Source organism: Balaenoptera musculus, chromosome 3 (genome assembly GCF_009873245.2).
Source record: "Balaenoptera musculus isolate JJ_BM4_2016_0621 chromosome 3, mBalMus1.pri.v3, whole genome shotgun sequence".
Taxonomy (NCBI): domain Eukaryota; kingdom Metazoa; phylum Chordata; class Mammalia; order Artiodactyla; family Balaenopteridae; genus Balaenoptera; species Balaenoptera musculus.
Window position 1 is genome coordinate 80,155,993 of NC_045787.1, and position 16,054 is coordinate 80,172,046.

Here is a 16,054-nt window from a genome sequence, read left to right on the forward strand (position 1 = left end):
TTTTCCTATTTGGAACAATTTCTCCACTATCTCTTCAAATATTCCTCCCTCCTGGGTCTCTTTCCTCTTCTGGAGCTCTAATTGCACATATGTTAATCATATGGTATTGCCAAATGTGGAGGTTATGAGAATGAGATAGTTCACGTAAAAGCACAATACTTGGCATGTACTATCTATTCAATAAATAGTGCTACCTTTCTTATCTATCTCACCCCACAACATTCCTGTAATGCAGATGCTTATTGTGGAAAGTCATCAAAAAGACGTGATCTCTAGTCTGGCCCACAAGCTGGACCCGACAATTGGAGGCTCCTCACACCCTCCCCTGTCCTTGGAATATGCATTCCGCTTACCTTGCCCATTTCCGGAAGCTGCCCCAAGGACACAGCCTTGAGATAACAATGTAGTGATGAAACAGTCTGGACTGTGTACGTGACTAAACCCAGTTAAGGCCTCTATATAATCTTTCGAGATTCTGAACAGGCAGGTTCAGAAATAAACTTGTCTTTCAATAATTTCTCTTGCTTATTAAACCTACCACCTACCAATCTGGAGAGTTTGCCTGCTTCTTAGATCTCTCCCTGCCCTCCGTGAATGGGGCCAGTTTCAGGTAACAGGCAGGAAGCTCTGGAGGAAACTGCAAATCAGCAATGCTATTATCATCACCTTATAGATGAGGAAACTGAGGAACACAGCTAACAAATGGCAGGACCAGGCTAGGTCTCATATATCTGCCTCCTCACACTGTAGTTTATTTCTTTTCAGTTGGCACAGTGGCAGATTAACTTATCTCTCAAAGTTGACTCACAGGCACAGAGAGGGACAGGGGCCACTGGCCTAGAACTTCTCTAAGAAGTGCCCCTCTAAAGGGAATCTAGAGTTAGCACAAGGAAAGAGGCTCTGTCTCACCACCCATATCAGGACTTGGCAATAACCCAATGTCCCTTCGATCCTGGTTCTTCAGAAAACCCAGGAGCACAAGGTCACACATCTATCAGCTAAATTCCAACAGTTATCCTGATGTGATCTTTAACAACAACAACAAAAAAAAAGAAAATCACATACATTGCTTTTTTAAACTTTAAGCTATTGACATTTAGCAATATGGAGAGTTACAGAGTGCTATAGCTATGATGTTACACTTATGGAGAGTTGTTTCAGTAACAGCTGTTATTTAGAAATCTATCTGGGAGAACTGATTAGAAACATGAGACAATTTTCTTTGATGCCAAACCTAGTTATATCTCCACATCTTTAGTAAAATTATTTTTTAATGAAATGGAATAAGGTTAAACAGATTGCCTGTGTTATGCCTTCCTTTCTTAACAACAAATTCATTCTTTTCCTTGGAATACGAAAATATGGACCCCACATGTATTTATTTTTAAAACCATTTCAAAAAGAATAAATAAAACTAAGCAAAAACTTATCTCTTCTGATAAATTTGACAGCCTTTCTGAAAGAGAAATATCCTTTCTCCATATATGATCCAGATATTCAATTGTAATAAGAAAGTGAATATGACATGACTCAGAGCTTGGTTACTAAGATGTCAGGCAATCCTGGGCTAAAATTCTGACACTATCACTTTTTTAAGCTCACTAGTGCATCTTTAAAATGACAATGATATAATTAACTCATAAATTTGTTGTGACGATTAAATGGGATAATGCCTTAGTTGAGCAATTAGCATAGAGTGATCACTCAACATTATCTGCTATCAGTTGTAGCAGGGGTAATAAGACAGCTAAAATATTTTCATTATAAAATAGTCCTCTCAGGTTATGGCTCTAGGTAGCAAAAGATTATGAGATTATGATTTCCCCAAAAAGCTCAGCACAAAAGGATTCCAGATTCATCCTCTTAGAAGCCTGAAACTTGTAGCTCACCCCACACTCATCCCCAGGTCTGCATTTTCAATGTAAGGCTGTACTTTCCTCTTTCATTGTTCAATAACCATTGTTCTTAATAAAGAAAAAATTAAACAAAAACAAAACAAAATGCCAGTTTAGAGAATGCTAGCTACATTTTATTGTAAAGAAAGCATTCCAGAGCAATATCCAGGGCATTTCTAGCTTACCAAAACAAAGCATGACAGAAGGCATGGGTTACACCAAAGACACATTCAATGCTTACAAATTAGGTCAGCAGGAGGGAGTGTCTACACTGTCCTGGGCATGGGACTAGGCTGTGTATATCTGTCACTCACTTTAATCACAGAGAAAGGTTCTGGTGTCCTTTTAACAAATAACAATGATAAGACTCAGAGAGGTCAAGACTATTGAGGACAAAGGTCACACAATGGCAGGGCAAGCATCCTAACATGTCTTTCCCTGACTCCAGAGACCAAGCTCTTTCCTCTACATGAAACTGCCAGTAAATTGTCTGAAAATGGTAAAGGGGAATTTTCTTTAGATGGAAGAACTTTCCATCTAAAACTTGGAAAACTTTCACAGCAAAAAAAGATATATGGTATATTTCCCATTGCAATGTTAACATTCATTATGCTTTCTGAAAAATGGGAAAAGAAACAACGTTTAAGTCATGATTACTAGGGTCTCTTATTAAAATGGGAAATATTAAGTTTATTATTTCCCTGAACTATAAAGGGTGTGTTTACTTTAAATGAAGTAAATGTGCCAGTTTTGTAAGTCAAAAGTTATCAAATATTGGCAGTTGTAGACAACTCAATCAAAAATAGATTGAGAATCACTTTTATCCCTGTTAATTTGACAGACATTTAAAAATTTTTTCAAAATAAATTACTTACTAGATTCATCACTTTTCAATACTTGCCATGTGATATACTTGAAAATGTGATTGTATTCCTTTAGCAAATAAAAAATAGAATAAGATTTCTCATAGTTAAAGTTTAATTAAAACATTTACCTTTTTTCCTAAAGGATGTTGTCTTTTTTATACATACATGTCTCTGCACATGCTAGCTAAGAATTTAAGGGAAATTAAACACAAGTAAAATGATATTTAGGGAAAAGAATCAGGAATGTTCAACAAGGACTTGTTAGTAGTTATGACACCCAGCAGGGCTCTGTGAGGCTCCTGGGCACAAAGCCTTTCTGTGTCCCCCATTTCTTTGATTACAGGAGATAGTCTTCATTCAGCCTCCATGACCTTCCCTGAGTTCCAATGGGCAGATTCAAGCAGTTGTTAATTAGGGAAGGAGGGGATGCGAGACAAGGGAAAAACAAACAGTCAAGAGAAACAATAGTGCAGCCTCGGGGCAGGGTCCTGGTTCCCCATCAATGGATACACACAACAATTTGAGCTGTTTTACAGACACTGAAACCCCCTAATTTTATTCGTGTTTATTTTCAATTAAAAAAGTGTAGAGTAAATCTGCCTAAATTTAATGTACCTCATATTTGTGAAAATCTCAAAACAGGAACATGCTCTGTGGTACTTTATCCCATGAATTGATCATGTCTTCTGGAAGCAGAAAATGTTTAATTATCCTCAAACTTGACCACTCATTTCTGCTAGACAGAACACTGTGCTCAGAGTTGGATAAGGAATTAGACATGTAAACAATCTATTTGCATCAGCTCTTCTTAATCTAATGTGTAATTTAATTCTCTTACAGTCTCTCTCTTAAAGTACAGTTGACTTTCTCAAGGGGCTGGTAACGGCAGGAGAAAAGTCCCTGTGCCCAACAAGTAAACCAGTGTTCAAGAGTTGCTGGTATTCCAGTAGTTCTCCAAACCCTCTGAGCTCATGAAAAATCATTCTATCAAGGGCCTGAGTTACCTTTATCTATTGATTCTTTAACTTAGATACTGATTTTCAAACGTAGCAAGGCAGAAACTAGGTGAACTCAGTCATAGCTTCAGGATATCCAGATATTTAATTTTGCAAATGACAATATTTAGATATATAACTATAAATATTTAAAGAGGCTAGAAACAAACAAAAAAACCCCCACAGACCTTCTTTTTACTTTTTTTTTTTTTTAATTTGGGGCACAACTGAGTTTTAGGATCAATCTGCATTATTTTACAGTAAGTCCCCTACATATGAACCTTAAAGTTGCTAACTTTCAAAGATGCTAACATGGGTTCCATCAACATGAGGCCTGAGTGAAATTGCAGCTTGCCCTCCGTCTCCTATTGCTGACAATCCTTCAGCTCTACCATCTCCCACCTCCTCTCCCTCCTCTAGTCAGTAACTCTTCTTGCCTGTTCACTCGATGCCAGTCCCATGTATGCCAGCTGTTGTACTGTACCACTGTACTTATCAAGGTACTATACTGTAAGATTAAAAATGTTGTCTTTATTTTTTGTATTTGTTTGTTTTTTATGTATTATTTCTGTGAAAAGTATTATAAACCTATTACAGTACAGTACTATATAGCCAATTGTGTTAGTTGGGTACCTAGGCTAACTTTGTTGGACTTATGAATGCACTCTCAGAATGGAACTCGTTCATATGTAGGGGGCTAACTGTACTTTGCTCGTTACTTACACTCAAGTGGAAAAAATTAAATCTTGGGAATTAAAATATATTTCTTAGATTTATATTCACAAAAAGCTGAAACTAATTTGTTCATCCTAGCAACTTTTCATTCCTGATCTCTACATATAGCAGACCATGCAGTCCCTTCATGTTTCTTGGAAGCCTCTACTCAGGTACCTCAGAAAATTACAAAAGCACATCCCACTGACAGAAAATTACAAAAGTGCATCCTACAGGGGCCATTTATAGAAACTCATAGTGACAAGTTTGAGCCAGCAACTTAATGATGCTATTGAGATATAAAATATGGGGGAAACATTCCTCAACTTAGGACAGAGTAAGATGTGCCTGGTGCTTATCTGAAGGGTTTATTATAAGAACTGCTAGAAGGTCCTTCTTAAAATAAAAATTAATATCATGATATTAATATGAGACCTCCGTTCATCTTTAATGATAGTCATGATACCCACAGTATCAACAGAGTTTTAACTGGGTGGGGCTCATATAATTGTAAATGTAGGCATCTAATTTGAATCATAATTTGATAAAATAAAAAATGATATTCAAAATCTCTCAGGATTAATTCAGTTAGAACTTGTTATAACTCTAAGAAGGTGAATATAAATAATCCACAAATTTCTGTTCTACAAAATGCAGAGGTTATTTCTTAAATTTGATATGGATGAATTAAAACATGATAATGAACTAAATGAAGAGCTCATGCTAATAAAAAGCAAACAAAAAATATTGTGCAAAGGATGATAATCCATCAATCGTCCTTATCAATGATCTCTACTTCAAATCTTTATCATAATATGTAATCATTCATTCATTTGGGCAGTCAAAATTAATTTACTGAGTATCATCTCTGAACTCTAAGCACTGGGAATAGAGATGTATATACGTATTCCAGGAGCCCACAGGCCATAAGGGTGATAGACATGCAAGCCACTGTTTATGATATTTCATGATAAGTAGCTTAGTTATACTATGCATGGGGTGTTGTCATACCACAGAGGTTGATCACCATACTCAGTCTGAAAGAGGAATGTTCTAAGAGTTTTTACTAAAACTGAGAGAGGTCAGAAAAATAAGAATAAGATCTAGAGTGGAAGGGAAACATTCTTTTAATAGAGAGCAGGATACATATTATACTTGTTCAAATTTTATATCTTCTAATAGACAACTGAGGTCAGAAATTTTGTCATTTTAATTTTTATGTCTCTGATTTTATAAAACTCTTGCATGCAGTTGATGTTAAATTAAGATTATTAAATGAATTAAATGTTAAAAAAATAAATTCACCTGATTAGTCACTGAATATACACACGCAAAAACTGAAGATATATACTTAAAAAGACACACACTGAATGCAAGTAAATTATCAAATAAAGTCAGAAGAGATTGAAGACAGAAAAAAAATAAAGCAATGAAGAAGTGAGTATGCTAAATAAAACTGACTTACTAGAAGTGACGTTGATATATGCCAGTAATAGGAGTCTGAAGGAGCACCAAAGACATTTGAGTTGAAATAAAAGGAGAGGGAAAGAGAAGTAAAATCACAATATAGGACTAAGTTGTAGGGACTATATACTGCATTCCTGCTATCGATGAGGAATCTGCAATAGCATGATATCAATGATGAAAATTTTGAATACAGAAAGTGATGGTGAGTCTCAGAGGCAAGATAGACCATTGTAATTAACATATAAAAGATTAACTGGAAAGTTGAAGCGTATGATGAGTTACCCTCCTAGAAAGCAGAAACATAAGGAATTCATCTGCCTGCAGCTTGGGATAAATGTTGTAATAGAAAGAAACAACAGAGAAAACATAATTAATTCCTCAGCTCCCATTTCATTTCTGACTATTCTGTCCAGAAGAATAATCATAAAGCTATAAAGGAGATAACAAGTGGTATTTGGTAGAGCTTAGGACCCAAGAAAAATAGAGGGCCTTAAGAAAAAGACACATGGATTTAAATACTTGGACTTGGGCACATTACATTCCCACAGGACTATTATAATATAGAGATAAGATGCCTGAACTGATGGCAGTGAACTAAGAGGACAATAGGGAATGGAAGAGCTGAAGGAAGACTGGAGATGAAAAAAACAATCCTGATGAAAACGAAGTATAGCCTCCAAAATACAAATGTAGAGATTTCCATTATTCTCAAGGAGAATTCTGTAATGGATAAATTAAAATATTCTTCTCTTTAGAAAGGGTTCAGTTATGGAGGGAAGCCAACATGGTTTTATCTGGATGTGGTCATGGAAAACTAATTTAATTTATTTTTTCATTACTTCACCCATTCACTTCTACAATGTCTATTGAAGGTTCTCCGTGTGCTGGCAAGAGTAAAGATTTGGAGTTCTCAAAAAAGAAAACTTGATTCATGTGAAGTACCATATTTGGGTTTAAGCAATCAACTATAAGCCTGCAATTTTTTACTAGTGGAAGTGGGAAAAAAAAAAAAGTTTAGACAATGTATATTGTACCAAAAGGGCCACTGTTACACGCTATTACATTGAAAAAGACTCTTTATATTAGAGATACTTGAAGTGGTTGCTAGAAATGTAGCCTAAAGAATAGAAAGAAGTCTTCAGAGGGAACATAACAACTCTTCAAATAGGTAGACGGTTATCAAGTAAAAAAGAGAGTAAAAGCAGGATCTAGGAACCAACAGGCAAAAAGTTTATTTCATTCATTTAGAATTGAGAAAAATACATAATCCTTCATTAAACAATCCACACAGAAGCTAGAGATTACTTATTGATGATTGGTTGGTGACAGAATGTTATTCTTAAACCTAGAATTATAATATTCTGCTAAAGTTTTATAGTTGCTTATTAATCTTGTGTTTAAAAAGTTTTTTGGAGAGAACACTGACAATTAGTAGAATAACAAAGTTCTTTATAGAAAATAATTCAGATTTATATAATCTTGAAAAAACATAATCAAGAGATCAATAATTGTCTATGATTTTCAAAATGGTTTCTTCTGAGAACAAAGACTGGTCATTGATATTTCCTATATGATAATGGGTTCACACAATATGAATAGTATTCTGCTAGGACAGACTAATAGACTTCTATTAATTTTTAAGTGTTGGACAGGCTAAGGAGAGAGGTTGTGAAACTTTCATAACAGGGAATCTTTTATGATATTATAGCATCTCCTTTGGATGTTTTAGAGATTCATCTTGCCATCCATGTTTCAGACAGTATCTAATATGGTATCTCCATGGGTTTCCCTTCCATTCTTATGGTCTGAAAATTTCCTCATGTGTTCTAATAGTTTCTGTCTCCTACTGCTTTTGGAATAGCTTCTCCATTGGTAAGTAATATTTTGCACAATTTAATTTTATGATGGTAATTAGTCCTCTATTGGTTCTTCTCTGTTAAATAAAGTCACTAACTTTTATCCTTTTTATATTAGTTATGCTGGATTATTTCAATAAATTAGATATCTATATATTCATTTTAAGTAATACACATCCTATGCTTTTATGAACAATGTTCTCAAAAATATGAGATAATCTTTCCTTATTATCAAGTATTATTAAAAACACAACTGAAAACATTTCTCTCTCTTTTTAACACTCTCTTTACTGAATCAAGCTGAAATCATTTAGACATATGATTTTCTTTTGAAAATTGTAAAATAAATTTTGCAATTTCTCATTCTATTAAATGCACTATTTACTAAAACATTTTTTCCTGGTTTATTTTCATGAAATAGAAACATGTTTAATCCAACTGGATTTATTTGGCTTACCAAATAAGTATATAAAACAGTTCAGGGATGATATGGCAGCTTTACAATGAAGGTTTTCACCTTCCTACTCAAATATCTTTAACTACAAGAAGCAAAAACCCAAACCAGCTGATTTTATCTTCCTTTAAAGTGATTTCTTGAGCTCTAACTAACAATTCCTGCTTACATGCCAATGTCAAAAATGTAGCACAGGCCACCCACGTTGCAAGAAAAGTTGGGAGCTCAGGAAACTTATCGAGACACACAGCTGCCCCCCTCTGAATGGGTCCGTATTATTAAGAAAGAAGAAAATGAACATAATTTACGCAAATAATTTCTGCCACAGAACTGAAAGGACACAAATTTCAAGGAAACAAAGAGTATGTGAAGATAGTATCTTGCAAAATAGGCTAGAAGAGTGTTCCCTTATAGGAAAACTGTCTCTTATCTAATACGTATAGCCACTGTAGTCCACTGCTCTCTAATTCACAATATTTTGTTCAGTAAGAAACGAAGGCATTCACAGACTCACAGAGAACGAACTTATGGTTACCAGGGGGGAAGGGTGGAGGGAAGGGATAAATTGGGAGTTTGGGATTGACATGTACACACTGTTATATTTAAAATACATAACCAACAAGGACCTACTGTTTAGCATAGGGAACATTGCTCAATATTCTGTAATAACCTAAATGGGAAAAGAATTTGAAAAAGAGTAGATACATGTATATGTATAACTGAATCACTTTGCTGTACACCTGAAACTAACACAACATTGTTAATCAACTGTATTCCAATATAAGATAAAAATTTAAAAAATAATAAAGAAACAAAGGCATTCAGTCCATTCAACAAATATTAATTAAGCTCCCTATTATGGGTAAAAAATACTTCAGGAAAATTCCTTGAAAAATGTTCATTGTTTCAGGTACAGTTCACCTTGTAAATGAAATGAATACATGAAAAAAGAATGATAACATAATGCCCTTGCCCTCAACAAGTTCACCCTGAAACAAGTGACAAAAGAAGATACACAAATGATTATAGCACAGTGATATAAACACAAATAGAAGTATCAATAACATTCCGTTGGAATAAAAACTAACAATTTATTCTCACTGGCATGGGGGAAGGTCAAACAAATTGAAGGAATGCAGGAACAGAGTATAAGAATTTTTCAAATGGGTCAAGGTTTTACAGAATATGGTTGGCAGAAACCATTCATTTTTCTAACAGATGTATTTAGATGTGGTTTTATAAACTTCTTAAAAGAAGCTTCGAGAGGGTAATTTAAAAAAACAGATTTTATGTTCAGTGTTCACTGATCCATAAAATTGCTTAGTCTTCCATGTCCCATGACTTAGTTTGTCATAATTTGAAAAATTTCTTAACACCCAAAGAATAATATTATAGTCCTGGAAATGATAACCCTCAAGGAGAAGATTATAGCAGAAGGCCGGCAGATGATTCAGGGGTTGTGAACTTTGCTAATAGAATAAGTTAACTTTCACATTGAAAGACATAAAACACTAGGTGCTATTAAATGGACATATGCACTCTTTAGCTAATTTTTCGCCTTGTAATATTTTACCATTATATACCCTACATCCCAAACTGACATCTCTGAAATCAAAACCCATTATTAATTCATTTACCTATTAACACATAGGAAGCATCAGAACAAAATTCTTCACAGCACCTTGTGACTGAATTCAACCTCAGTGATTAAAGAAGAGACTGTCATTTTTATTAAAAAGGTTTTTTCAGGTATTGCTATCTGCATAGTAATTTAAAAAAGAAATTAGTGAGCTACAATTACCATTCTAAAAATATCCTTAGAGTTGAATATCCATTTCAAAAAGAAAAGAAGGAAAGAATATTTTGCTCAATGTACAAACTAGGTGACATAAAAGTCAAATATGTCCAGATATGACATAATTTTTAATCAAATGTAATGGATTTTTTTTTCAAATAATATTCCTGGAGGCCAACAACATAAGGAAGAGTTACAGTGAACAAAACATGAGGTTACATTGCTTAACATTTCTTTGCCTACATCCCTTCAAAGACTTGAGAAAAATGAAGTTAACCAGACAAGAACAAACTATGTATAAGCAAAACATTCAATGAAAATCAGGAACTAAAATCTCTGAGAAAAGTAAATGTGTTTTCACATTAATAATAACTTGTTAGTAAGTTATTGATTTACTTAGAGCTTTAATGTGTCAATGTTTACAATTACAATGCACATGAAAATAAAAATGATGCAAATGTTTTCCACTGAGGAAAAGAAATCTATTGCTATCTGCATTACACACTCTCATTTTCTTAGATATTTATGAGAGTAGTACAAGATTTAATAAGAGCTATTTGTTTTTAAGCCACTATTTGTCATGAAATGAAGAAGAATCTCATCAAAAAAATATGTTTCCCAAGTTTTTATTTATAATAAATAATATATATTATCTATTATATAACAGCTCAACTATTAAGCTAATTTTGAAATTCAGTTTTGAATTAGCTTGAATTTTTTTATTTTTTTAATTTATATTTAAGTATAGTTGATTTACAATGTGTTAATTTCTGCTATACAGCAAAGTGACTCAGTTATACATATATACATATTTTTTTCATATTCTTTTCCATTACGGTTTGTCATAGGATATTGAATATAGTTCCCTGTGTTATACAATAGGACCCTGTTGTCCATTCATTCTATATATAATAGTTTGCATCTGCTAATCCCAAACTCCCAATCCATCCCTCCCCCTCCCCTACTCCCTCTTGGCAACCACAAGTCTGTTCTCTATGTCTGTGAGTCTGTTTCTGTTTTGTAGATAAGTTCATTTGTGTCATATTTTATATTCCACATATAAGTGATATCATATGATATTTGTCTTTCTCTTTCTGACTTACTTCACTTAGTATGATAATCTCTAGGTTCAACCATGTTGCTGCAAATCACATTATTTCATTCTTTTTTATGGCTGAGTAATATTCCATTGTATATATGTACCACATCTTCTTTATCCATTCTTCTGTCGGTGGACATTTAGGTTGTTTTCATGCCTTGGCTATTGTGAATAGTGCTGCAGTGAACATATGGATGCATGTATCCTTTCGAATTATACTTTTGTCTGGGTACATGCCCAGGAGTGGGACAGCTGGATCCTATGGTAACTCTATTTTTAGTTTTTTGAGGAACCTCCATACTCTTTTCCATGGTGGTTGTACCAATTTACATTCCCACCAACAGTGTAAGAGGGTTCCCTTTTCTCCACACCCTCTCCAGCATTTGTTACCTGTAGACTTTTTAATGATGGCCATTTTGACCAGTGTGAGGTGGCACCTCATTGTAGTTTTGATTCGCATTTCTCTGATAATTAGTGATGTTGAGCAGCTTTTCACGTGCCTATTGGCCATCTGTATGTCTTCTTTGGAGAAATGTCTATTCATGTTTAGCTTGAAGTTTTAGTTGAAAATGAGCAACTAACATGTATCTGTGAAGGTTTCTTTTAATACTAACCTTCATCCATTTTATCTTTATTTGAAAACTTCGTGTATTTAACCATTCTTACAAAGGCTCTGGAAAACTGAATAGGCCTCCTGGTCTCTGCCGCTGGCCTTGTGCACCTAACCTCAACTCCATCTTCTTCAGTTTAAGAAACAGGATATTCTATTTCATATACAAGAGACAATAAGGGTGAGACACTTTAAAAGGCACCTTTTCTTTTATTATTTTTCCACTGTATCCAAAAGAAATGGAACAGATTATCTTGCCTTTCATAAAGCTGGGGGTAGCTTCATAAGTTACCTACAAATATGATTTTTTAAACTGAGTTTGTATAAATCTATTGGTTGTCTTAATGCCCTTTGAATTTTAGTTGTTAACTATCATAACCGTATTTGGAAAGTATGGCTTCAAGTAACCCATTGTTCAAGAAACAATCCTATCACTCCCAGTTATAGATACATCCTTTTGAACAAGTGACTTAAGTTTTCTAAGTCTTCATTTGTCATCTGTAAAGTGGGGATGACATTTATCTCGCAAGATTTTTTAAAGAGCCAAATAAGACAATAAATGTAAAGCATCATAAATGACTGATCCACTAAATATTAAAACGTTATTCACTTTCTCTCCTAGCAGCTAATATGTAAGTTGTTCTATTCGTTAGGCATCATTTTGAATTAGGAATTAGAAATTAACAAAAGTATATTTTAGTGATTTCAAGAAATCAACTATATATATCATTTTTTGCAGAAAAGTTAAAGGTAGCATCTTGATGTTATAACTCTAATAAGTAAGCAAATCTAAGAATCAGATGATGCCTTATTGACTGTGTGATTATACTTAGTCACCTTCTGGGGTTCACTGTTAGCTTTCTTAACTCCAAAAGTTAGCACAATTTATATAGCTTTCTAAAAAATATTTTCTTCAAAAAAATGAATCTGATGGAAAATAAAGTAGTAGGAGAATTATGAATAGAGCTGAAAGAAGACAAAACTCACTTAGATAAATAGCTATTTGTTTTGGTGTAAGAGGAAATGTATTTTTTTGTTGTTGCTTGTTTTAAATATTTCAAATTTTATTCTCTTTTGATATAAAACTATGGAACACTCATAGTTTTTATCTAAAACTATGGCATCATCTATACCTTGTTAGTAAGTACAAGAGAAAATAGATTAAACAGTATTTAGAAAGCAGTACCAGTAAACTTTATTAGAAGCATTAGATGTGTTATTAAAGTTAATATTAATTCATAATCTGCAATTGTTAAATGTGTATAACTTAATGTTAAAATCCCACCTTTATAATCTACAATTATAAACCCAGATTTTCTGTAGGCTTCACAAACCAGAGAAGTAGCTCAAATGTGCAAGAGTCAAGGGATAAATAATATTATAAATATATGTATCTATACATATATAGGCATTATATTTATGTGTAAATATTATACACATAATTATAGGCATAATGTTATATGTGCATGTGTATATATGTGTATATCAGTTATATTACCTAATTAAAACCATAACCTATAAATAGTTAAGAATTTATTTCAAAAATTCAATCAAATATATTACTAACAGTGTAGTCATTATGTTTTCAATGTTGGTAAAGTTATTCAAATTTTCCACTTACATGAAGTCCAAATTGAGCTGCCAGATGCTGAAACTCTCCTTCTAAGTTAAAAGCTTGTTTCACATCCAAACCTTTGAAGTGCTAAATATTTGCTGAAAATTGGTTGAATCCATAACTGCTTAGGAGTTGGAAGAGTCTTAGGTATTATATGCAGTCATTCATTAACTTAGCTTCAGCAACTAAGTGCGTAGACACTATGTCACCCTGCATCTTCCTTATTTATATCTTTTATCAGTAAAGTAACTAATCTAGTTATCATGCTATCAGCTTATTCAGTCAGTGCTGAACTGAACCATTTCATGATTTCTTTTCCAGAGCACCTTTAGTGGAGGCACAGGTGAGATCTGGCATTCTAGCTTCACTGAGTCTCCCTCAAAAACTTCTTTGCTCTGTGGTTTGTAGATAAATATCAGTGTTCTTCTATGTTCTTTTGCAAGGATGTCCAGCTGCACAGTAAAGGTGGTTTCTCCTGCTCTGTTCATGGCAACACATGCATAAGCCCCTGAATCTGAAGCTCTCACCACTTTGAAAATGAGTGAATGAAAACTCTTCTAAGACACTATCATTTTTCAAAAAGCTTCCATTTTATACACCATGACACATGAGGAGCTGGCAGTCTACTCACTTTGAAGTCCATTCTGCAGAATCTTCCTTCTTCACTTGACATGTTCTCTAGCATTTAAATGAATCATGGTGGGTAAAATTTCTCCTGGATTCCACACTGATCACTCACATCTCCCTTTGAGGATGATCTACTTCTTACTTGTGACTTAGGAACTTGTAGTCATGCACATTCTGAGTTGTGCTGTGGTATATCTTGGGCCTCACTGTTATTTGAGCTTGAAACACAGCCATCTGTGAAACATCTTATCCTCAGATGTTACCTGTTTATTTCCATGATGAAGAAGCTGTCCTACATTTCAGTTTTCTCTTCCAAATCTTGAATCAAAGCATATTTATTTATTTATTTATTTTTGGTCCTTGTGTTTCGTGGTTGGGAGTGCTTGATATGGGGCTAGCAATTGCAGTTCGGCCAAATGATGGTTGTTGATAGTTGGAGTCCACAGTGGAAGGGATTTTACTGCTGCTGTCATCAGGCTGTGGTGACAATATGGAGCCAAGGAAGCTGCCTGGAAACTGGTTATAGATGGCTGTAACCCTTTGGCTCTGGCTGGAACCAGAAAGCTGCTAGGGAGAAGCAGGAAAAGCAGAGGAGGCATGGTGATGTGAGAGCTCACTGTTGAGGGGGCAGAAAATCTTTGCTCTGTGCCCTGATGAGGATGGATGAGAATGGAAGGCTGTTCGGTCTGGCCAGAGGAGCTGGAGCTTTCCATAAAATGTATGTTTTTATATGCACTGTTTGTCTTGTGAATTATAATACTAATTAAACAAAGTAGAGGCAAAAATAATTCTTTTTTTTTTTTTTTTTTTTTGGCTGCGTTGGATCTTCATTGCTGCGTGCAGTCTTTCTCTAGTTGCAGCGAGCGGGGCCTACTCTTCATTTTGGTGCGTGGGCCTACTCTTCATTTCGGTGCGTGGGCTTCTCAGTGCTGTGGTTTCTCTTGTGGAGCACGGGCTCTAGGCACGCGGGCTTCAGTAGTTGTGGCACACGGGCTTAGTTGCTCCGTGGCATGTGGGATCTTCCTGGACCAGGGCTCGAACCCGGGTTCCCTGCATTGGCAGGCAGATTCTTAACCACTGCGCCACCAGGAAGGTCCCAAAAAATAATTTTTATAAAACAGAAAGGATGAAGTCTTTCATATAGGACTTAAAGTCAATTGCCTACCAGATCTTATTAAAATGTAATTTAAAACAATAACTTGAGTGTGTAGAAGTATGCATTAAATCTCATAAATGATTTACAAATGGGTTATAATTTGGGGGTTACAGTAGTTTCCATTTTATTTGAATTTGTAATTATTGTGATGGATGTTTTAATTTATAAATGTCCAAGGCCTCCTTGAAAAACATTTATTTTAAAAACATTCTATTTATTTTGTCCTATGCTGAGAGGTGAAAGATCAGCAATATGACATAGAGATCGGTGGTCCTAAGAGGTTAATTTAAACTAAGTGTTCTGTTTAAAAGTCTGTTTCGAACAAAAATGTTTTAATTAAGGTGTGTGTGTGTGCATCTGAATAAAATAAAATTTCATAAGTTTTGGAATGAGAAGATCTAACTGGATGCCCTTGGGCATGTCAAGCTTTATGAACTTTGATTCCTTAATTTTTAACATAAGAGAATACATACCTACTAGTGTTATCCATATGTGTGGCTCTGGCTAGTATATCGTGTTTCAACTCTCATGGCCTTTGTGACACAATAGATAGTTATGGTGCATGCCATAGACTGCTCACAGTCACTCAACCTCTTTCTCATTACATATCCTGCTAACATCACTTGAGCCTCAAGAATTTTTTTAGAAGGAAGCTACCTTTACTGAATGTTGATTTAGTAGAAACAATTCTAGGTGCATGCATACATATTATCTTATTAATGAATATGTATAATACCACGAAGTAGTTATTTTTAATTCCCATTTTCACAAATAAAAGAAACCTATGAAAAATTTACTTTTCTTACAACAAACACACATTGGTATATAGGAAAGTTAGGGGAGTTCATCTGATTTTTGTATCATCATCTTGAGTTCATCATTTTTATAATGCATGCATTTTTTAA

The 16,054-nt window shown here is 34.4% G+C and overlaps 1 protein-coding gene and 1 pseudogene across 2 annotated transcripts in view; both read right to left on the reverse strand.

The window, feature by feature from the left end:
- Positions 1-16,054, reverse strand: part of LOC118892844 — a 621,373-nt gene that overhangs the window by 331,197 nt on the left and 274,122 nt on the right. The gene's annotated exons all lie outside the window — the stretch shown is intronic.
- On the reverse strand, positions 13,352-14,706 carry LOC118891937 (annotated as a pseudogene).